Genomic DNA, 20561 nt, shown 5'->3' with positions numbered 1-20561 from the left:
TTCAGAGTTTCTTGACCAAGATATCCGGATATTTCGATGATCGATAGAATTAAGCAGTTTATGGCGCTTATAAAATCAATCGCTTCTTTTCTCACAAGAAGCTTTTAGTTAAAATTATTTCCATTTCGACAATTGTTTAATTGTTCAGCATCGTGTCATGCTTTAACTTTTAATCTCTGCTAGACGTTTACATCATCTCCCTTTATCGATTCGATTTTTTGAAAATATTTATTTGTTGCAACTCGTACTTTATTAAGGCGAAAGAATTGGTATAGTTAGTTCTTTATAATACGGTTGTTCAGGGCACAGTTTTAGAACAGTCGAAATAAATTGAATATTGTACATCCGCGACATAACAATATTTAATTAAAAAAGTTTTAACTTCTATAACAACATGCCATTCGATTTAGAATAGGGATTTTAGTGAGAAAAGAGAATCTTTTCAGTCCACTTTGTGCTGTGTTCTGTTCATAAAGACCAATCACACAAAACTGACATTTAATTGAAATGAAAAACATATTTGTAAGCTCAATTTTTTACTGTTCAGTGAAGGAGAGAGAGAGGTAAGACACACATTCAATGGCACTGCCCGTTATATTACTCTCGTTTTCAATGTCGCCGAATAGAAAACTATTAGGGCAACAAGAAGAATTACGGCCTGCTGACCAGCTCTTGCCATTTGTGGATCTTCACGTGAAATTTTATATTCTCAATCTCTGGCTCTACTTTTTTCTTCTCATATTAGCATTATTATGATCATTATTTGAAGAACTGGTTCTTCGGTAGCGTTTGGGGTGACCTTGGAAAAAGATAATGATCCTAACTTAGTGACCCAACTGGTTTTTTCAACTCGTTCAACGATGCGAGGAAAGACTTCCACTTTATTACCCGCTGCATTTTTCGAAGCCAGAGGCCATGAGTATCTATTGCCATAGAAACTGACAATGCAGCTGCGCTGCATTTGGACGAAACTGGAATTGAGCTGAAGAGCGATAGATGGCGCTGTATGCTTATTTCTTTAACATCCTTGTATCGTTAACTCTTTATCTTCAACAACTTCAACCCAATTAATTAAAATTCGCACGAGTGGAATTCTACTGATTAGAAGTATGTGTAATATTAACATTTATTATAACCTATAAAGTTTTTTTAAGTCGCGAAAATAATGGTATGATAGTTTGTTTTTGCAAGAACAGGTGAAAAACCGTTTCAGCTAGAGGGCGTCTTTCATGCTCTTTAGGAAAATAGTCATTAAATGTTTATTTAACCCAGAATTGGAATTATAGGATCGTGTTTGCCGCTATCGCTATCCTCCTTCCCCCAAACGATCTAAGGGGCTTCAAAAACAAGAATTAATATTTCAAAAACAGTAAACATACCCTCTGACTTAGAACAAGAGGGCCCTCAGAATTTGAAATAAGTTTATACTGCACGCTTCATGAATCCGCCTCTGGTTTAACCCTAGCTTTCTAATTTTGCAACGCAACGGATTTCTTTATGGAAATTACATATTAGATAATCACCACTTTAAAGTAAATTTATTGCTAAATAATAAACATTTTTCATTATCCTGTAATAATGTTTGGAATCATTGGCAACGTATAAATTTTTCAAGGGAAAAAATCGATTCATTAGGATGCATGAAGAGACAAATTAAGCAGTGAGGCAAGTGAACTCAAAGATTTAGTAATCTAGTATTAAATTAATTTTTTGACAGCTTGCGAATTGTGGATCCCGGACAGCTGTCTTTAACCAACCCCTTAACATACGTGTGTATTCGGCTCTGCTCTAAAAAGATCATAAAATCGAGAATGGGAATTACATTAAAAAGTGCAATTTCCCTTTGTTAGAGATCCGAAGCAATCACTAATTTTTGTTTATTTTTAATAACTAAAAATATTATATTTTATAGATCCTGTTTGTTTTATGATTATTTTGTTTATTTTATAACTACAGTTCAGTAAAATTCCATAGCGATCCCATAGACTTAATCCTGTATTTTTAGCACTTGTAACGTATGTAAAACGCAAGCAATCAAATAATTAAATTCCCCAACTCCCCCCCACACATACACACACTTTCTCAAATAAACCCATTGTCTTCATTTTATTTGACGCAATTAGCAAATCAAAATCTGGTTAGTGAAGAAATGAACAAGATATACTGTAGAAGTTTTTAGCTCAAACGAAAAGTTCTGAATTATGTTATTGCACGAATGCTAATATTTTCTGCCCCTTCGGCACCATTTATCAATGCAATCACTGTTGTGAAGAAAGAAAGTTAGCAGTTCCGTCAATACGTGTAAACCATATTGCCGACTTCTCTTGTAGCGGCAGTATAACATTTCTCAGACGTAGGCTTAGAGAATTTCTTCATTCGTCCTTTGTATATTTTCGCTTTAACAACTGTAACGAAAACGGCTATTTTTAGATAATAAACGTTCATTTTGATTGTTATTTCATTTAGCGGCCACTGTTATAAATTGCTGAATATGCGAGGTGTTAATGCTTTCTTTCTTGCGTCTAATAGATAAAATAACGGGAGAAAATTATATTTTATTATTCCTGATTGTTTCTAGTGATGACTTTCTGGCCAGAAGATGAAACGGCTGGGAAAGAAATTGGTAGAGAGATGAAGTCAGAGTATGAACCCACATGACTTTGAGCAAAGAACGAAATGAGAGGAGGCGGTAAAATAACCAGCTAATGTTATCAAGACATAACTGCCTTTTCTCCTAGTTTTTCATCACATCTCACGGTAGATCACCCCACCTCCCGGTTTAAAATTTTTAGCCTTTACTAAGGAAAATGCTTCTCAGCAATAAATGAAATTCATTGAATTAGTAAAATTTAAATTGGGCAAATTTCATTCCTCCAGCTCTAATGATTTTCAAAATAATTCTTTGTATGAAATTTTGTTTTATCTGAATTATATTTTTCTTATTACATTTTATTGATTATATTAAATTTCATTTGATATAAGTTTTCTTAATCTACTGTAAACATCTGTAGATTTTTATATGAAGATTCAAGTAATATTTAATCAGCTAATATTTGTATTTAATTTTTTTTAACTTTAATATATGGTACAGTTTTCAATACAGTTTTTCAGTTCTTTGTTTACTAATTTTATTTTCATCGTATTTAAAAGTACTTTGATAAATAAAATCTTTCCTTCTCTAGTCCCAGTTTTCTGAGTATAGAAGTGTAAGAAAATTTTAAAATAAAATTAATCAAAGAACATAAAATTAAGGATGTCCAGTTAATGCTAATATAGTTTACATTAGAAATCAATTACCTGAAGCGAGCATTATAAAGCGAATTGAAGTAAGTTTCGAGTTCCTCTGAAATGGTGTCGCGGCTTAGCGTGAAAATCTGCCGGTTTTTAAGATTTCAGAGTTGGCAGTTGAGTGATGTGATACTTGCGCACGTGGCAATTCTGCGTCAGTGGCATTTGTGCACATCATCCTTGCGGGAACCGGGTATTTTCAAACGGGTGTAACCAGTTATGGTTACGGACAACAAGTGACACTTCCGTACACCCTGTCAGAAGAATCAGTCTTACAATTTATTGACATGATTTTTCTTAACTAGTATTCATTCTTGTTCTGATGATAGACTTCTCACAACTATAATTTTCTTGCTTGTTTATGATTTCTCCGAAACCATCGATCAGAATTTCGAAAAACTTTGACCAATTGTGTACACGGCAAGTGAGTTTAAAATGAGCAACTACTTATGTCTCTCGCCTAAAATTTTTAGAAATTATCTTTCATCATGTTAAAAAATAATCGATTTTGCAGTTAAAGAAAATAAAAATGTTGCTTTTTAAGAAAATATAATAAAAAATTACTATAATTAAATTTATTAATTCTGTTATTTTTAACGTAGGTAATTTTAATTCTACATTATTTTCAATTTAGAGGGGGGGAAATACTAGTTTGTATATAAAATGCTGCGCGCACTTCATATTCCAATATTATGTGGAAGCCAAAAAAAAAGGTATTTTTTAAAACATTTTAATGTTTGAAATATAAAATCAAAGTAGCAAATAAATATCGTAGCAAATAATAAGGGTATCGAAATAAGTATACAAACTTTTGCGCTTATAAACCAATTATAAAGATACTGAGCTTTAAAATGAGTTGTATTTTAAGGACGTTTTCACATTTTAAACGTACCCGTATATACGAGCCGGTTTCCCTTAGAAAGTCCTCCACGAAGGCATCCCTCTCCTGAGGCAGATAGCTTTCGAGTGCTTTACCATTCAAAACAAAGGGCTGGCTGCATGGGCGTTTTCGTGGTTTTCCCCATGTGTAACGTGTATACGAGCCAGTTTCCCTTAGAAAGTCCTCCACGAAGGCATCCCCCCCCTTAGGCAGATAGCCCTCGAGGCTTTGCCATAATAACACACACACACACATTCAAAACAAAACAAACCAAGCAAATATTCTTTACACGTTGAAACATATATAATATAAGCATTTTTCTAAAATATATATTTGTGTAGTTCAATTGCTTAAAATTTTGTAAAGCAAATTAATAATCGAAGTCGCTGTTATTAGTTATCGAAAGATAATCAGAAAGATGTGGCTTTATGCGAAACTGCCACTAAACTATACAAACTACTAATTACCCATCCAGCAACGAATGTTTATTGTGCGCTAATGTTCCTGCTTTTCGATTTGTGCACAAGTGCTGCTAACCGGCAGCTATGCAACGATGTAACTGTGTGCCACTATGACCTGTAACAGCTCTTGTAAATCGAACTATGTATACATTAAATAATTATTTTACATACAACTAAATTTACAGAGCCATTCGTCGTTAACATCTCTCCATCTTACATCGGGGAAAAATACGAAAACGTCCATGCTTGCAAACCCGTTCGCATGGAACTGTCGAATTAACAATGAACGGCACTACTCTCTAAATGAGCAAAAATTTCCGGACTGAAGAGTGATAAACTGCCATTAAAATATTACATTTTAATTTTAATAATAATACTGAAAAGCGGTTTTACCTGAAATGTGTGAATTCTTCGAGCAGAAGTGTATCCATCGAATGCTTTGTCGTAATTGTATAGTCTTACGATGAACTTCTTTTGTCTGCATCTTAGTAATTACAGCTTTATTGGATTTTGAAAGATGCTATTTTTTCTTCAAGTTTAGGTTACTTTTACATGAAGAAGTCAGCATTTTTCGCATATTTTGTTAAGCCGGTTACTTTTGGTTAAATTTATGAACCTGTTCTTTCTTTTCTCCCTTCTCCAAGTGTAACGTAAATGTTAGCTGGATCCCTTTAAAAAGTATCTCACGTAGGTTGTCATCCCAAGGTAGATAACCTCTGCGTGCTTTGCCTTAATTAACTACCTGTGCTTATCTCCTTTCGTTTTCAGCCTACTTAATTCTGAATTTGAACATTTCGAGATTGAAAATCCTGTCATCATCCTGCGGTCATTGCACTAGCAGAAATTTGAGTGACTCAAAAAATTTAAATCTTAATGTATAGTTACAGGCTCGTATCGAATCCAGAATTGTGGTGAGAACATTCAAACCGATTAACCAACACTGATTTTCTTTTGCAGCTGTTAACGCTTGATTCGATAATAAATGATTTCATTAAATTTTTTCCCGTGTCTTTTCCTTAACATGATTTTTTTAACATCGCTATAAGAATAGTTTAGCCATCGTAACTTTTAGCTAAGTTGACCATCCAGTATGTTGTAATATCTGAGGGAGACCAGTGGGGAGGTAAGAATTTGTGCTATTTAGTGCGAGATTAATAGGAATACTTAGAGATAGTACTAAAAGGTGAAGAATCGGTACTTTTCCGTTTCGCCGGCGCAAACCTCGCCATTTCCCTTTCTCCGGCGCAAATCTCGCCAAGCAGACCTTATTGGCGACAACACACAGTATACACATAAAAAAAATGTTAAAAAATGTTAATTCTAAGAATTTTAAACATTTTTTTTTTTTTTATTTTGGAGGCATAAACATTTTAATATCGTTTAGAATTTTTTCAAATGGGTCTTTTGTGTCCTTTCGCCACATAAATTCGGCGAGGTAACTTTCCAGATGATGCCGAGCAGTTCCTCTGTGTTTCTTATTCCGCCATTTTGCGCTTCCCATAGTCTTTCATTTCCCCATAGTCTTTCAATGTCTTGCGTGTGCGTTCCAGTTTCCGGATCTACAAAATTGTATTTATGGTTCACTTTGAAATGTTCGAAACTTTCCTCTTCCAGTTTTTCAGGGCAATACGATTTCCATGAATCGGAATATATTGTAGTTCCTTTTTCGATGTTTTCATTTATTGCCTCTAATATAATACTCATGGATCGGTTTGGCACCATCACAAGGAAACATTCGTTTGTTTCACGACAAACTCCACCAAAGATCCACTGTTGTGGTAAAATCCGTCCCGCGTTGTTTTTGCGCTTCGTGGACATACTTTCATCCACTTCAACGATCATAACAGGGCCTCCTATTTTGCGTTGTTGACGTGGAAGTAAAGATTCCACACAGACCTCTCGCATGTAGTTATTCCAATCCACAACTGTTCCGTGACTGATTTCCAACTGCTTTTCACACCATTTAACTGAAGTTAATTCTTCACTCCAACCATAAATGAATCTTAAACACTTCAAGAAACTCAATCTCGATGATTCAAACCATGTGCCTTTCCGTATACTTCTTTTACTGCGGCAAGTTGAAAGGTTGCAACGCCACTGAATTTCGTCTCCGAAATATAATTTCATTTCATGATTATTTTCACAAATAGCAATGTTAGGCAAAACGCCTTTCGCTTGAAAGAATCTGACGGATTCTTCCTCTGTCCTGGGCAAATCCCAAATTTTCATTGGTTTTTCATCCATTTTTGACATATTTGTAAAAGACGTTAATTTTAGAATTTAAAGACGTTAAATTAAAGATTTACTATGCTTTCATGGTATAACCTCTTGATTCGCAGTTTAATATCACGTGATCCCAAACGATCTCATCTCACGTAAAATACGCTACAAAAATCTGATTCTCTCAGGAGTTATCTACATTAATTTCAAGTTAAATCTCAGTATGGAATACGAGTTTAAATGCAAGAATTATTTCAATATTATAATTAAAAAAATTCTATGTAACTGTATGCCAATATTGAAAAAAAAAAAGGTAAATCTGATAATAAATCTCAGCGACTTGTTTTGAAAAATTGCCGTGAAAGGTTATCAGCCAAGATATTCGCTTTGGCATCAGTTCTACCATTTTCGGCGACTTTATCGCTTGCGCCGGCGAAATGGGAAATTGCGCCGGCCAAACGGAAAAGTACCGAAGAATCTTGTATGTACCATGAATATACAGTGGGTACAAAAAGTATTTGCACACATACATTTTTGTTCACAATTTATAAGAAAATGCATTAAGAAATACAAAAATTGGCATTTAAAAAATAGAATAAGCTTATTCATTTAAATTAATTACAAAAAATACAATAATATTAATAAAAAACATTTTTTGCAACAATATTAAAATAGCTTATGTCAAAAAAAGTATTTGCACACTCAACTCAACTTTAGCAAATTTGCATTTTTATTCTATTATTTGACAGTCATCCCGCAGTAAATAACATACGTAAGACGACTATAAAAGGAGGTATTGTCGAAACGATATCAGTTGATTGTCGATTCAAATTGTAATGGCACCTAAGAAATCTGAATTGCCGATTTCGTTGCGAGAAAAAATTTCTTCTCTACGTGAAAATGGCCTATGTTATCAATAAATAGGTAAAAAAGTAAATGTTTGCTTCTCTACTATTTGGTATGTTATAAAATGTTATAAAGAAAGAGGATCTACATCAAATAATTTGCGCTCTGGACGCCCAAAGAAACTTTCACTGCGAATGAAGCCGAAAAATCATAAGAGAAGCATCAAAAAACCATTTGTTAGTGCAATTACTTTAGCCAATGATGTCGCTTCAACATCTGGAGTTCAAATCTGTGCCCAAAGTTTTCGAAATGTCCTGCACGATGCACACATTTATGGGAGATCACCAAGGGAAAAACCTCTCATAACTGAACGAAACAGACTGAAGAGACTTGCATTCGCTAAGGAATATATCAATAAGACAATTGATTTCTGGAAAAATGTCATATTCTCCGACGAGAGTAAGTTCAATATCTTTAAATCAGATGGCAGGAAATTAGTTTGGAGAAAACCTTGTACTGCTTTTCATACCAAAAACGTGTTACCTACAGTTAAACATGGAAGAGGTTCTGTTACGATTTGGGGGTGCATGGCTAGCAAAGGAGTTGGTAATTTGTGTTTCATTGATGGGAATATGACAGCTCGAACCTATATAGATGTGTTGCGAGATAATTTGCCACAAAGTGCAATAAAATTGGGTATCAGTAATTCGTACTATTTTGAGCAAGACAATGATCCTAAGCACACTGCCGGTATAACACGTATGTGGTTGCTTTATAATGTACCCAGAAAACTTGCCACTCCACCACAATCACCAGACTTAAATCCTTTGGAAAATTTGTGGAGTTCTTTGGATTTAAAAATAAGAAAAAGGAAGATTTCAAGCAAATCTGCCCTTGAACAAGCCCTTATTGAAGAGTGGTCGAATACTGACCCTACTGTTACAGAAAATTTAATTAAATCAATGCCAGCAAGATTACAAGCAGTAATAGATGCTAAAGGCATGCATACTAAATATTAGTTATTTGAAATTTGCTTATATATTTTATTTCTTTTGTATTCATGCAGGTATGCAAATACTTTTTTGATACGAGATGTTTTAATTTTGTTACAAAAAAGCATTGTTATTTATATTATTGTAATTTTTCTGTTTGTTTTGGATGATTAAACTTATTCTGATTTGGCAATACCATTTTTTTTTATTTCTTAATGCTTCTTTTTATGAATTGCAAACAAAAATGTAGGTGTGCAAATACTTTTTTTACCCACAGTATGTTGGCAGTGGAATGGCTAGTTAAAGTACGGGAGGAAGAAATTTAGTTAGCATGACTTAATTAGGGAGAAAGAAATTTAGTTAGCCAGGTTAATATATAATCACGTAGAAAAGGGATAAATACTTCGGTTACGAATGTGCAAAGCTCAAAAAAAATATTAATGATAATAAATAATTATAATAAGTAAATTGAACAATTAATCTGCTCATCACTGTCAACCGCTGTTTTATAGCTCTGTTAATTATCTTTTTTCTACTAATTAATCTGTATTTAACGTTCGAAGTCACATCTGGACTATTGTAACAACATTAGTTTGATTTATTTGATTATGGCAAATCATTCGAGGGCTATCTGCCTCGCGGGAGCGATGGTTTGGTAGAGGACTTTCTAAAGAGAACCTTGGCTCGTGTACATGTTACACATGGCGAAAACCACGAAACCGTCCATATAGCCTGCCCGTTCTCAGGATCTGAACTTCCTGAACCACTAGTGTTCAGCGACTTTACAGCTCGGCGGCTGGTGGGCCTGTAAGAACTCTCGCTTCAGCTGGAGATTATTTTGAGATTTTAATATGTAGTCTGTAATTTATTTTTAATATTTATGATTCTTGATAGCAGAATCACGTTTTGGTCTAGCTTGAACCAACCTTAATAGACTTACATCTGTAACAACGAGTATTACAGATACACAGATCTAGCATGAAATGTAGTTTTTAAATAATGTCTTAAAATATGTGTGAATCATTTGAGCCTTCGCTTTCATACATCTGCTTTGGATAAATACTTCTACGCAGCAACTTTTATAGGAAGAGCACCATGTTTTGACTTTCGTGGAAGTTTTATAGTAGACAAAAATGTACGGAAGAGTTACATGGCTATTGTCTACGCCATTTTCTGTTTTCGTGTTGATCGAAATTTTAATATTCTGGATTGAGAGAAATAAGTTATTGAAAGTAAAAGGGAAGGTCAAGGTCAACTGCAGTTGAGAATCCTTTCTGTCGTTTACTTCTACTTCAGCATGCAAAGGAATGTGGTACGCTGATTGATTCGGACGTCGTTTGCCTTGAATTCGTCTCTGGAGGCAAGCAGTTCTTTTTTGCATTTATGCATTACTTAACTATTTTTGTTATATAGAAAAGCGCGGGAAAATGCTTGAGTGGGAAACTATAAACAACTATACCATCTAGCAATTTCCTTCGAGTATGTTTGTGTTGCGCAGCGACGACGTGAAAATTTGCTATTCGGTTTCTACGAAAATGTACAAATACTTCGGTGTTGGAAAATTAGCAGAGAAAGATTAAATCTTTCTTGAGCAAAAAAATATTCATATGCATCGCAAAACATACTTTAAAAAGTGTTACTCTGCATTTTATGTGATGAACAGTTTCTTATTCATGATGGCTGGTAATGGCGCGTTAGCCATGTGGTTGGTTCGCTCAATGGCGTGAAACCTTGCTTTTAAACTGAAACAAGTCAAACTTATGAATTACAAGTATTTCGTAATCTTCATAATGTTTCGCTGGGCCGAATCAAAATTGTAATGCTTATAGAGACTTGATTGAATATAAACTTGAATTGTGATGCTTGTAGAGAAATGCGATGTGTAGCATCTTCATATTAATTATTAAACACTGAATAACGTATTTTCAAGATAGTCTGCGTAAAATATTCTACCGTCTAGTGTTTATCCCTTTTTAAACTGAAACTAATGTTGCTAATTCCATGCCTACGAGTGGCTGAGCTAAAGCCGCTGAACACAGGTAGTTCGGTTCGGGGTTCGAATCCCAGCGAACGAACTTTTTTGTAGTTTTTCCCATGTATAACATGTATACGAGCTAGTCTTCCCTAGAGAGACCTCGACGAAGGCATTCCTCTCGTTAGGCAGGCAGCCTTCGAAGGATTTTTTTTTTTCCAATGGCAGATTGTGAACAATTACAAATGTAACCCAGTCCAATAATCTTTACAAGGCCGGATGTGGCGTTCTCTTTATTATGGAGGCACCTAATAGGTGGGCCACCATCGCCTTTCCTATGAAAGGACGGACAGTTACAACCATGCCTTCTCCGGGATTCGAACCCAGGCCCTCCGGCATATCTATACCTGGGTCAGAAGCCAACTCAGCGGTTTACCTACCTTCTCTGACCACCATACCGACTGGGCGGCGCCTTCGAATGATTTGCCATAATAAAATAGGCCAAACTAATAAGCCAAACTAATTCCACGTCCAGGCTGTCGATGACTTCATAAATAATCATTGCAGTGTCAAGGGGGTAAGGCTGTCTGTGGCAATAAGCGGTGAGCGTTAAGTGGTAATAATACGAATTTACTGATGAGCTCTATACCATTTATTGTCCAGAGAACTTAAGGTCTGTCACTCCCCCCCTTTTTTTTTTCTTTTTCTTTCTTTCCTTTTTTTTTTTTTTTTTTTTTTTTTTTTTTTTTTTCCGAACACTTGAGAGAATTTCTGGATCAAAACATTCCGTGCCTTGTCTACAGATCTCGTAGCAACACTTTGTTCGCCATTTGAGTTTTAACTCTATCGGCGGAACGGGCTGTACCCGCTTACTAGTTCGGGTATAGAATATGCTGTTATTTTTAAGAGCTTAAAGGTTTTGAAATGAAATGTGCTCATTCCTTTCTAAAACGTCCAAAGCGTAGTCCATCCAATTAAGAATGTCTAAACAAATGTCATTTTCCTTGAGTCCAGCCCAGGTGGCTGGACTGGAGCACTAGTCTTGCATTACTAGATGGGAACGATTATTAACACGTTGAGCGCCAAGCGTATTTCTTAGGCAATCCCGTTCAGGCCACGCGCGCCGCTTAAAAGCGCTGGCATTGTAGGGCCAGCGATTCTTATCGCAGTAGAAGATAGTGTACGTTTGGAACGTGATTCCTATAGGCATTCAACACGTTACGCGCTAAGTCTGTTTTGTAAATAGTTACATTCTATGCAAAGATATTACGAAGCAGAAAATTAGCATTACTAAAGTCCGGAAAGAATTAGCGCTATCCCTTACAAGTTGTGGAAAAGAAAATATTCCATCGAACAGAAATGCAAGAATATCTAAAAAAACGACAACATAAACTCCAAAGAAAACCGGGAAAAGATTCTGGAGTACGGAAATATTGTAAATTATGTTATGATAAAAATGCAACTGTAGCTGGTAGAGTAATGGCCAGAAAAAAAGTCTACGACAGTTGTCACATTTTGTAGTAGCTGTAATGGAGAACCGTTTTTATACTTACAGTGTTTCAATGAAATCCATTAGTCCTGTAATGAATCAAAATTAAGTAAATTTTAAATAATTTTTCTGTAATTCCACAAAACAGTGTAAATTGTATAGTTATATGTCATGTTACACGCTGTCAGCCAGCGGCGGTCGACGCGGCCTAAACGGAAAGTCTAGTGTCAGCCACAGATGGCTGACGCGGTCTAAACGGAAAGTCTAGCGTCAGCCACAGATGGCTGACATGGCGCTCAACGTGTTAATTCTCGGTGAATGTTTACTTTCTCCTTTTTAGAAGAATGCAAATTGCTGCTTTAAAATGGAATCTAAATATCTTCATGAAATTTGTCAACCAGCATGCTAGGAACCATTTGTCAATGCATTAGCTCTTATCGATACAGTGAATAGCCTTCAGTAATATGACATCTTAGCCGAGCTAATGATTTTTTAGTCTTCTTTTCAAAAATCCTAAAAATGCGACGATCGCTGTAACTTTACTAAAAAGAAAAATTTAATATTCTGCTCAAACTGGCATCAAACAGCATTTAAAAAAAAATTAAGAGATATTCTGCTCAAAGTTGCATCAAACAGCATTTTAATCTCCGAGAGTGAGCTGCATTTAATAGTTTATAATAAAAGGTTGAAATATTTCTCGGAACATAACAGAATATTTAGTACCACATTTTTATGCAGCACCACAGAAGGATGGATGATTGTCTTTTAGTTGATAACAGTATTCTGTCCAAGCTCATGTCCAATAGTGGGGAAGATTCTGTAGCAACGTATGTTATAAATAAATAAATAACACAAAAAAGGCAAAACCTAGAAGTCTAAATTTAAAGCATTATTACCCACCGACATTGCTATAGCCGGAGGTATATGGTTTTTGTTGTTTACATTGCTGTGTGAAAAAAATGCCTTCCCTTGTCGGTGTTGTCATTGACTCTTGTCGATATTGTTAGGGACTTTAATTTCTGATATTAAGAAAGGTCAAGGAACGTTAAAAAATAATGTTTTCGAAAACTCTCGACATTAAACTAATGTGAAAGTAACGTTTTATTGGCATATGGAGGTTAAGAGCTTTCTATTTCTATTATTGGACCAAGCGAGTGCTTCTCAAGATACATTCGAAAAATCCAAATGCAAGAAGCTTAAGTCGCAAATATCGCAATTATCGTTTCTTTAAAATTAAACGATGTGATTTATGTTTTTTTAAGATTTGCTTTATTGTAATTTTTAAATGTTTTATGAGAATAACTTGCTGGCATTTTTTACGTGGAAAGAGTTATTTCTACCGTTTTCAAAGACTTCACGATTTCTAGCAACTTGAGAATTTTTTTTTTTTTTTTTTCCCTCTCTCTCTCTTTTTTTTTTTTTTTTTTTCTTTTTCCTATTCTGCTTTTCTTTCTCTCTCTCTCTCTCTCTCTCTCTCTTTTTTTTTTTTTTTTTTTTTTATTTTGCGTGTGTGTTTGTGGGAATTGTGAGTGTTTTTCTAAGGAAATTCACTAATGTCCAAAAGTAATTTATTTAGGCGTGAGAACAACTGTGACAGTGATTGATAATGGAAAACATTTAGAAAACAATGCTTTTGAAGTGTGTAGTTCACACGAAGAGTTACCACCGAACATGCCTAAAACTGAGTAAATAAAAACAGAGAGAAAGAACAAGAACAAACAACGGGCGCTAAGAGAGATAAAAGGCCTCAATCTAAAATTTGCTGTAGAACCTAGAATTATTTTCGTTTAACTTTTAATCCCTTAGAACCGAATCAGCCAAGCATAAAATTAAACACAAATGATTTTCCGAACACTAAAAAACAATAATGATAAAAATAACAAAAACGATTTAAGAATTCGAGAAAGTATATTCTTCTGCCAAACTCTCACTGTAATCTATAATTTTGAATCGGAATTTTCTGAGCGATTCGGTATGCGTAAAGCGTCAAAGCTTAAAAATCAATGTATAACGATGAGATCTTTTTACTTATGCACTCTTTTAATGTGCCGTCGCCGGAGAACAAATTTCACACAGATTTGGTTCGTTTTAAAACAGTGAATTGCTAGTGTGTGTTGGAGTTTGAAAAAAGAAGTATTTTGAATGAAGCAATTTTTAACTTTTTCTGTTATTGTACGAAGTAAAGGAACTAATGTAATCGCCAAAATTTTCGGGTATCATATTTCGACTGAAGTATCCATTTTTACCATTCCTGAATCTATTTTTTTGTGACGTATGGTTTGTTTAATTGATTAAGAAGTTAAAAAAAAGCACATGAGTGTTAAAGAATATAGCACCTTTTTTATTGCTTTATATGTCCCATTTCAAAATTGTGCATCTCGACACATTCTAAAATTGAAAGTTAACATTTGTAATTTATTTTTTAAAGATGCTTCTAAAATTTTGCAGCTAATTTGGAGACTCTCTTAGCCAATCACCTGAGGCGAATGCCTCACTTACCTCACCGATCTGTGCACATATTATTTTTATGTGGATCTCTTCGTTACATTGTTTGTGGCACTTGTAACTCTTTTTGCACTGGAACTTTACTTATGACATTGAACGGTATATACTTTCCCTATTATTACATAGCTAAAACACGTCTACCGGGTGCTTTTAACCTACCTTGGCATTGTCTATTGTTCTCGTCTCATTACCATTGCGTAACCAGTTGGGCGTTTCCTAAGCTCGCTTCTCTGCTGTACCAGTTTGCGCCAGCTCCTGCTGTAGGTTATTTTTCAAAACATTTTTAGCGGGCGCTGGAAGATAGATTGCTGATGTTTCCACAAAACACTTCCAGCGACGTCTCAAATTTATTTGGTTTTGGAAGCAATAACATCCAGCTACTTCTCATTACTTGCACATCGTATTGTTTTCAAAATTCTGTCAGATCCCATCAGCGTTTCTATATATATTTATAATTCGAGAAATTTCTTATTGCCAGCTAGCTTGCAGAAAATGGAATTTTCTCTCTTTATTTTTACCACTTTAAAACCTGTTTGTTGCAAAAGTTTGAGAAATAATTGAATAAGTTGAGAAATATAAAATAACTATTAACGGGCACGATGCATTTTGCTATTACCAAACAGTCTGGAGGTTATTCTTCTGGATTTTCCTGTTAGAATGACAAAAATGAGAAAATCAATATGAATGTTTTAAGGTTGGTAAATGTACACGAATTCACGATTTAGAAAACTAAATACTTCATTTAGAGAGAAGCTGAAATAATTTACTTCTGTTCTTTCCGTTCATCAAGAAAAGGTTCATTTCTCGTCAAAGGAAACTGAATGCCAATTTTTAAACAGTTTTCGCTCTTTTGATTGACTAATTAGAGTTTATTTAAATTTTAAGCGACAAATATTTAAGCATTCACATACTACGCGATCAGATACTTGTTTTTGCGGTACGAAAATGCTTACAGATTCGTTGAGCATGAAATGTTGTATGCGCTTTTGGAAATGATGTTTCGAAATGTACAAAGCAAAATCCTGTAAGTGTTCAGTAAAACTATTCTGTATATTAGTTTTCTTAAAATTCACCGCAACTATCTGCGAATACTATATACTGTTTGTTTTGTGTTTGGCTTATCCCATCCGATCGACAGTAACATCAAACCAGGTCTTTGATCTCAAAGCAAGCCTATGAAATTCATCGTGGCAAGGGGTCAAGACTGCGCCTGTCATTGGCAAGGGCCTTGAGCACCATATAGATGGCAATATGACTTTGCTCATTTCCGCCCCCAGTTCTGAAGGAGAGCACGTCCGGAGGAGGGGAGATGGGTCTCCCACACACGTTCGCTACTATCAACCTCTTGAGAGGACTTTTGTCTCGTCACATATTTAGAGTGCCCCATGCCGCCCAGACACTGTACATTTACAAATATCCATGCCTTCTCCGGGATTCGAACTCTAGCCCTTCGGTACGGCAATCAGCATCGCTAACCGCTATCCCGGTTGAGCGACTCAAATACTATACTACATATTATTAGGAAAGCAACTCGACGATTTTTCATACAGATGGCCACAGTCAGCGTTTCCCAGTCCAACTCTAGTGTTCGGCGAAGTTCTAGTGTTTCTCTTCGGAATTCTGAGAGAATTTTGATGAACAGGTTAAATGCTCGTCTAATCATAGGAAATACAAATAACCACCCACATATTACCCTATACATCAGTGATTTACACACATTTAAGCCAATATGTCTAAGCTAATATACGTTGCTCATCATGTTTATGTAAGTGTTTTCCAAGACCCGAGAGATAATTAAATGATTTCTTAAGGATACAAAGTCTAAATGCTGGTTGCAGGGTGAAAAGCAGAAGACGCTACGCATACTGAGGGGTTGATTATGGTTGCGGAATAGTAACGAAGATACACTAAAAAATTCTCTAAAAAACACTTTTTGAGAAAGTTCGAAATCATGAAATAAATTGGAAAATAATTTGTTTTAGCCATTTTTCTTATCTTGAGTGTGAGACGAAATATTCTTTTCCAGATTTTAAAAGTATTGTATAATTGAACATGTATAACTGAATAATAAATTGAAACAGAAATTGTAAAGCTAACAAGTAATGAGACGTAAGACCTATTTGGTCTTTAAAATTTTTGCGCAGAATGCTGCAAAAAAAAAAAAAAAAAAAAAAAAAAAAAAAAAAAAAAAAATATGAAATACCATCTTTATTTGTCCCTGTCTTTATGAGCTGAAATTTGTCATATTATGAAAATAGGCTTAATAGGTTTTTTGTGCCGTACAAATAAGTTGAACTTTGTATCTTTCAGTTAAGCTGAAATGGCCACTGCTTTTCGTTGTGTGTGTAATTTTTCGATTATCCGAAGTATTATCGATGCGCATTACTTCGAATAATCGGGATTTTATTAGAGTATGTTGCGGTAAGCGGACTGAATTAGAATTCTTCCAAGAGGAGCTGTATTGTCCGGGAAGGTTTGATTTATTTGAATACAGCAAAGAACTCGAGAGCTATCTGCCTAAAGAGAGAGATGCCTTCGTGGAGGACTTTCTAAAGGAAACTCTACACATGGGGAAAACCGCGAAAACGCCCGTGCAACGAGCCCGTTCCCTGGCATTCAAGCCCGGACTGAACTACTAGTGTTCAGCGCCTTTACCGCTCGACCGCTGGTGGGCTGTTGTTCGGAAAGAAATGACGAAATTTAACTTCTCAGATGCTATAGTCAGATGGAGGTAAAATTGGTTGAAAATTATTAGTTCAAATCATGGGAAGAAAAGGAATCTTTGCAAGTACACGAAGCGTATATATTGTATTGTTTCAAAATCGAGGTCTTCATGTACAGCAGAGTTTCTTAAACTGTAGGTCGCGGGACCTGCAGCAAGGGTCGCCAAAAATTTTAGCAGTTTTGATATTTCTTTAACTTATAATAATTTTACAAGTACCAATTATTTTTACACAATGTATCTGAGAGATAAAGATAAGACAATACAAACAAAGTAAAAACGAAAACGTTTTGACGCACTCTTTTTATAATATAAACGTTCATTTTCCGTGACGCTGTCATTTCGTGTGTTACTTATTTAACATTTTCACATTGTTCTATGTCTAAAAATTAGAAATTTAAATTAATGACCTAAAACTGCAGTAGTATATTACAGTACAAGTGAAAAAATTGACAGTTTCACTCACGCGTATGTCGAATTTGCGCAATACTTATGGGGTCCCACAAAATTTTTGTAAATATTGTAGGGTCCTGGGGGTTGCGAAAAAATTTCAGTGATAAAAAGGGGTCGCGACTGAAAAAAGTTTAAGAAACCCTGATATACAGTATAGCTCTAGTTTTTTCCGTACTTCCTGGGATTATACTTATTCGGAAAATTATCCGATAACCTGAATAATTCTGTCGTCTTTCTCTCCTCCTTCTGTAGACAAACACTATTTACGAATACATAGCAGTAATAGCACAATGAGATAATTTTATTCAATTATATTTTTCCATTCCTAACAGGCCCACCAGCGGCCGAGCGGTAAAGTTCTGGAATAAATTACAAGATACATAACAAAAATTAAGATTTGAATAAAACCCCTACTAAAATTTCTCTGAACCAACCTAAAATACTATTATGAAAATTGGAAAGATAATACATGAAACCTTCATTCGTGTAAACAGAGCAATCAGAATTTCTGACTTCTTTTTACGAAGTGTAGGAAGTACTGTAATCTTGAAAAATTTCGGATATAATATTTCAACGAAAATATCCATTTTATACCGCTGCCGAATCCATTTGAATGATTCTTTTATTCGTGACAGTTGTACGTACGGACAGAACAGAGGACTCTTTCCCCCCCCCTCCAAAACGGATTGTAGGAGAGAATTTTCGTGATGCCTGTACGTACATATGTAGGTATCTCGCATAACTCAAAAACAAGTAGCCTCAAAACGCTGGAAATTTTGTATATGGGACTGTGATAACATGTAGTTGTGCACCTCTTTTTGGTTGCAATCGGCTGTGTCAAAAGTATATATTATATATATATATATATATATCTGTTACGCGACTCAGTAGCTCAGTTTTTTATTTTTATATATTGGCAAATTGTGCATTTTTTGCTGACTTTGTGCTTTTATATATTGGCAAATTGTGACTGAATTATGCAGATGCAATAGTTGTAGAATTATCATCAATTTAAAAGTTGTTTAAATGCTACTGAGCCTAAAGAAGTCGTCATCAGTTTACATTTTAAACTCTTGTTTTGTTAGAAGATGTTTTAAATTTTTATGTATTTCTATTTTGCCGCGAAGGGAGAACCGAATTGATTGAATGCGAAATATATCTCTGACGAAATTCCATGAAATAAGTTTAAATTAAATGTGTGTAATTTAATAAGACATGAGAGGAAGTTGTGTGCCCACACGAGATTTTTTATATAGAGTGTTACTGTACTTCAATCATTGTAAATTTTGAAACGGTTGTATAATGTTTATAACATGTTTTATAAAGAACATGCATGATACGCAAAGCATTTCTAGATTGACTATTATATAAAATAGTTAATGTGTATGTAATTTGTTACTTTAAATTTTATATAATTATTTTAAAGAAACCCCTGGCGGGCCGGATCATTACTGCTTGCGGGCCAGAGTTTGGAGACACTTGCGTTAAGTAAATGACATGCTTATTGATTTATAATATTTTTTTTTTTTTTTTTTTTTTTTTTTGTAAATCAGTAAATATGATATGCACACTAAGTTAATTTCTTAGCATAAAATATGCCTATACTATACTACTTTGTTTTTGTACTGTTTTTAAAGCAACAAAAAATCTCAAAAAACATTCATACAATAACAGGTTAGGTTAATTGATTAAGGCTAAGCAACTCGAGGACTATTTGCCTATAGGGAAGAATGCCTTTGTTTAGGGCTTTTTAGTGAAAACTGGCTCGTATCCACGTAACATATAAGAAAACCCATGAAAACTCCCATGCTGTCTGCTTGTTCGGCCGGCATTCGAACCCGAGTCGAAGTACCAGTGTTCAGTGACAATACCGATCGGCCTGTGCTGGGTCATACGTTAACAGAAGGCCTCCATTTTTAATAAAGGCCAAGAGATCCGCATAATTGGAGTTCCGAGTAACTGAAACTCGGATAATTAAAGTTCCATTATGTATTATTATTAACGAAAAAAAAAAAAATAGATTATTTGGATTATGGCAAAGAATGCCAAACTACTTACTTTACTACTACTAACTTCCAAAAAGATAACCCTTGCCTAAGGAAAGGGTTACCCTTTTGGAAGAGTTTAAAGGAAGTTTCAGAGAAACTAATGGGCCGATTTTACTGAAATTTGGTATGGATATACATTTACAACAGAGAAAGAAGTATACCGTTCAAAAGTCATTTTATGTACGCACGGTTATCAGTAAAACACACAGAGGAGGAATGTCCAAAATCTACGTCGTGAAATTGAACTGAAAATGAGACTTATATGAGGTACATATAAGCCAGGTAGATCGCGCAGCGTGACGGCATGCTGGACAGTAGGCTGTTGAAGAGTCTCTTTGGCAGTCGATCCCACTCCTGCAGCATGACAGTTTTCCACTCCGGGAGAAGAATGGAGAGATGAAATTGCGCTCCCAAGAGCATCCCAGACATGCTCCATAGGGTTAAGGTCAGGGGATCTGGCCGGCCAATTAATGCAATGAATATCGTCACTTTCAGGTAATCTCCGACCAACTGAGCCCTATGTTGATGAGCGCTGTCGTCCATTAACAGGAACCAAGGACCAAATGCGCTCCTGATAAGTCGAACATAGATTCCAAGTTTCTCTTATTGACGCGATTGTAATCGAACATAGAGCTTTAAGATGTCAACTTTATACCTCATAGCAGTCAGGCAGCCTTTGTCGAAC

The 20561-nt window shown here is 35.1% G+C and overlaps 1 protein-coding gene across 2 annotated transcripts in view; it reads left to right on the top strand.

Moving 5' to 3' along the window:
• Positions 1–20561, top strand: part of LOC118199650 (retinoic acid receptor RXR-alpha-B-like) — a 329703-nt gene that overhangs the window by 89857 nt on the left and 219285 nt on the right. The window lies entirely within an intron of this gene.

Source organism: Stegodyphus dumicola, chromosome X2 (genome assembly GCF_044657685.1).
Source record: "Stegodyphus dumicola isolate Sdum_Otavi_A_Nest chromosome X2, ASM4465768v1".
Lineage (NCBI taxonomy): Eukaryota > Metazoa > Arthropoda > Arachnida > Araneae > Eresidae > Stegodyphus > Stegodyphus dumicola.
Note: the sequence above shows the minus strand (reverse complement) of the source record. Positions and strands in the feature narration are given on the sequence as shown.